The 4,551-nt window shown below is 31.4% G+C and overlaps 1 long non-coding RNA gene across 2 annotated transcripts; it reads left to right on the top strand.

The window, feature by feature from the left end:
* Positions 1-2,584, top strand: LOC115990802. 2 transcript variants are annotated; one of them, XR_004092160.1, is made up of 3 exons: positions 1-133; positions 1,821-2,054; positions 2,176-2,584. It is a non-coding gene; the product is annotated as an uncharacterized LOC115990802 (long non-coding RNA). The 2 variants fall into 2 exon arrangements; XR_004092161.1 differs by having other exon boundaries at positions 2,187-2,584.
* Positions 2,585-4,551: the final 1,967 nt, after the last annotated feature.

The following is a 4,551-nucleotide window of genomic DNA, read 5'->3' on the forward strand; positions in this document are numbered from 1 at the left end:
TTTCTTTCTCGCGTTCTTATCTCTCAAATTGAAAACCTAGCGGGTGTTCTTCTTCTTCTTTTACTTCAAAACACTAAAATATGCATCTCTGCAATGCTTGGCTTCTACCACCGATGGCCGTAGAGAGAAAACCGTAAGAATTGCTACCAATACAAATATTTTTAAAACAACAAAAAATGTGTTAAATATTATTTAGGTTTTTTGTTATTTTGGGTTAATTGTTTTACATTTAGCTATTTGGGTTATTGGTTTTAAATCCAAGATAATTGAAAGGGTTTTTTAGTATTGGTTTGATGGCTTTCTTATTAATCAATAGTTTAGGATAAGATAGTGCTAGATTTATCTGCTCATAAGATAATTGCAATTTAACCAATCCATGACGTTGAGTAATGATAGTTCGTGAAACAATGTTTTCTTTTTGATTCAATGACTTGATGGTTATGCTAGTACCTATGTAGTACTATCTGAAGGCAGCTTTTGGTTTTAACAAAAATGAGTTCTCAGAAATTCTGATGCTTGTGGGATTCGGTTCAATTATTTCGCAAGTAAAGTGTATTATAGAGCAAAAGTTCCCTTTTATTTACTTAATAGATTGATATACCCTTATATTGAAGATGTGAATTATTCTTTAGCCATTAGTCAAGGTAGCATATCTGCCAGTATGTTATTTTGTTATCTACTTGGCATATGCCATAGTTTTTCTCTAAATCCTCTGCTTGGTTGCTTTGAAGTTATCAAAATAAGAATTCTTCTGGTTTGTGTTGTAATGGTTGTTAATTTGTCTTCTGCAAAGAAAACAATGCTAAGGCAACGTGTTTATAAAAATGAAACAATTCTTAGGGTTGTATTCTATTTTATTGTTTTCCTTCTTAATGAGCACAATATTTTTCATATTTGAAAATTTTTAATTAAGAAGTTTATTTTATGATTTCTGGAATTGAGTGTACTGTGCCTCTTAATACTCGATTCCTAATAGCTTATAATCCTTTCAAAGTTTTTGAAGATAAAATAAAATTCAGCTTATAATCCTAATAGCTTAATACACAATTCTTTCATAAAATAATATTCAATGTGGTTATTCAATTCACCTTTTAATTCTAATGGTCTTTCAATTTTTCCTGTCAAATTACATGTAGACTTATGCTATTATTTCAAGAGCATCAAGCTCAAACGATCAGGTTTGGAAAATACCACTGATCCCATTACCTACAGTTCTGCATTCCATAGTTCTTGATATTCTTTCTAGAAAATTATGATTTCCACCAAAAAAAAAAAAAAAAAAAAAGAAACTTCTACTCTTACTGCCAATGTAAAGAAAGACCTGGTTTCTGTATTCTCAGTATTGCCATATGTAGAGTGAGGCTACTTAATTAGATAACGTTGTTTGAGGAAAGCTAATGCTATCATCTCATATGTCACACTACTCATCTAGACCTGGATGTTTTCTACTTCATTAGATTGAACTTTGAACTCAGTTGGGAAAAATCAGGTAGATTCATCAACATCTGTTCAATATGAATCATATCAGCATGACATAGTAGTGAGTTTTGAGTTTAAAGTGGCGGCTTTCTTGGCAAATTGGTCCAATTATTTTTCTCTTTCGATTTTTTATCTATGGTTATCGAATGAAATTGCTACATTCACTTGACTGATAGAGAATTTTAGGAGTACGCCAAACGAAAAAGAAATAAAAGTAGATATAGGATTCTCCTATATCAAAATAACTTGTTCTGTGTTGAGTTACTTCTTGAGCCAAATAAATTACAAAGCACTTAAACCATGGTCACTCCATTGACATGCAAGCTCAATTGTTTGTGCAGGGAAAAGCACAAGGATTTGTGGCTGGGGTGGAATCATTATCAAGTTTGTTATCACCGCTTGTATCGAGTCCATTGACTTCTGAGTGGACTAACTCATCTTTTGTTTAATTGAGTGTTAGAATCAATTCATATGTATTGCTAACAAGTTAAATTGTTATTTCAGCATGGTTCTTACCTAGCAGTGCTCCTTTCAATTGCAAAGGTTTTAGTATTGTATGCACATCTATATGCATGGTAAGCACATACCCCCCCCCCCCCCTCCTTCCCTCTCTCTCTTAACTAACTCTGAATCTTAATCTCCTCATATGATTTCTTTATGTTTTGCTTGCCTGCTTGAACCTGGGGAACCTTCAAGCAATAATTCAGAGGATGACATTGAATCACCATTGCTAAGTGAGAGTTGATTGTTTGTACCAAGCTGATATAAATATTTGGGGTCTCTGCATAGAGCAATGTTGTAATTGTATTAGAGCAACTAAGCTTCCAATGTGTTTATCCCTTAGAAATTTTTCTTAAACTTTATGCACCCTTGAGCTACAGAGGATGACATTGAAGCTTCACCTCCAAGTGATATAGTTAATTGTTGTTTTTCCAAAGCATTTTGTAATAGCTTTTATAGGCGGTGATGTTATATTTGGCATCCCTAAAAGTGATATGCTTTCATGCACTCAATGGAGCTTTAGATTAAATGTTATGGTCTATCTCAACACCATGTAATGATGCAAGAGTTATCAGTAGATTATTGTATTGGTTTCTTTATATTAGTTCCCAAAGAATCGTGTCAAATCTATAGCATTTTTGGTAAACATTTAAGCATATATTAAAGGTTTATGGGTGGTTTCATCAAAGCTCGTGTGTGAGGCCATGAATCATCTTTTATAACCTTTTGATTTAATTTATTATGTTTTCTTAAGGTTATTTTTTGGCATAGAATGATGAAACATATTTTGGCCCATTTGCCCTTTAATTTTATTATATATATATATATAAAAAAAAAAAAATCTAAAGTATTTCTCTAACTCTAAGACAACAATAATGATATTTTAGAACTTATACAAAATCACAATCATTGGTTTTATTAAAATTGATAAACAATGACAATTTGAGCCATCCATGCCAAAGAGTCGCTTGGAAAGGTAGAGAGAATGAGAGACTAATACATACACTAAGGGCTCGTTTGGTAACAGTGTTTAAATATTGTTGTTTAGTTTTCAGTATTTTGAAAATACATGTTTGAGTGTTATAGAAATACATGTCAGAAGTGTTATTGTTGTTTAAACACTGAAAATTGTTGTTGAAACAACAGTGCCAAACAACCCCTAAGACTCTTTATACAATCCAATTTTTTTTTTTTAATATCAAAATACAAATTTCAAATTTCAAAATATTTTAAAATATCTCAAATGCATAGAGGGCAAAAAGGAATGACATCTCAAATTGTTGTGGTGAGTTTCATAAATAGCCAAGAATGACATCTCAAGTATGGCATTTTATTTTGGAAGCATAATGTAATCGTGTTATTGATGATGACAGGTCATGTGACTCATACCAGATGCTTGGCAAAAAAGTGTGAAAAAATAAAAATAAAAATTAGTAGAAGTAAATAATCGAACTTTTATTAGATTAAAAAAAATATTAATAGAGTGCTAACTGAAAGATAATTTTAATTAATTGGGGGTATTTTGGTCATTTTTATGTTTTGAGAGTATTTCAGTCATTTTCTCAGTTTTAGGATCATTTCAGTAATTTTTTAGTTGAATTTCGGTCATTTTTTTAGTTTCTAAGGGTATTTTAGTCATTTTTTAGGTTTTAAGGTCATTTTAGTAATTTTTTAGGTTCTAAAGATATTTCAGTAATTTTAAAGGAAATTGGGGGTATTTTGGTCATTTTTTTAGGTTTTAATGATATTTTAATCCTTTGACAGTTTCCAGGGTCATTTTGGTCACATATGACGTTGGTACTGCCTATGTGACGATGGAACTATCAAATGTGAGTAAAAATTAAAGTACCACAAAATGTAAGAAAAGTACGATTAAATAAAATGTTAGTACTGCCCAATGTGACAATGAAACCATCAAATGTAGAAAAAAAAAAGAAGGAATTATTGAATGTGACAAAAGTACAACCACATGTGATATTGGTACTGTACAATGTGAGAATGGTATCATCAAATGTAAGAAAAAAAATAAGGGAACCACCGAATGTGACAAAAGTATAGTCACATATGATGTTGGTACTTCACAATGTGAGGATGGTACTATCAAATGTAAGAAAAAAAATAAGGGAACTACCGAATGTGACAAAAGTACAGTCACATGTAATGTTGGTACTGCACAATATGAGGATGATATCATCAAATGTGAGAAAAAAAATAAGGGAACTACCGAATGTGACAAAAGTACAATCACATGTGATGTTGGTACTATACAATGTGAGGATGGTACTATTAAATGTAAGAAAAAAATAAGAGAACCACCGAATGTGACAAAAGAACTGTCATATGTGATGTTGGAACTACACAATGTGAGGATGGAACTGTCAAATGTGAGAAAAAAGTAAGGAAATCACCCAATGTGACAAAAGAACTGTCACATGTAAAAGAGCAAATGCGATGTTGGTACTATTTAATATGACAATGGAACCATCGAATTTGAGAAAAAAAAAAGAAAAAGGAACCACTATATGTGACAAAAGAACATTCAAATGTAAGAAAAAAAATAAGGGAACTACC

Source organism: Quercus lobata, chromosome 1 (genome assembly GCF_001633185.2).
Source record: "Quercus lobata isolate SW786 chromosome 1, ValleyOak3.0 Primary Assembly, whole genome shotgun sequence".
Lineage (NCBI taxonomy): Eukaryota > Viridiplantae > Streptophyta > Magnoliopsida > Fagales > Fagaceae > Quercus > Quercus lobata.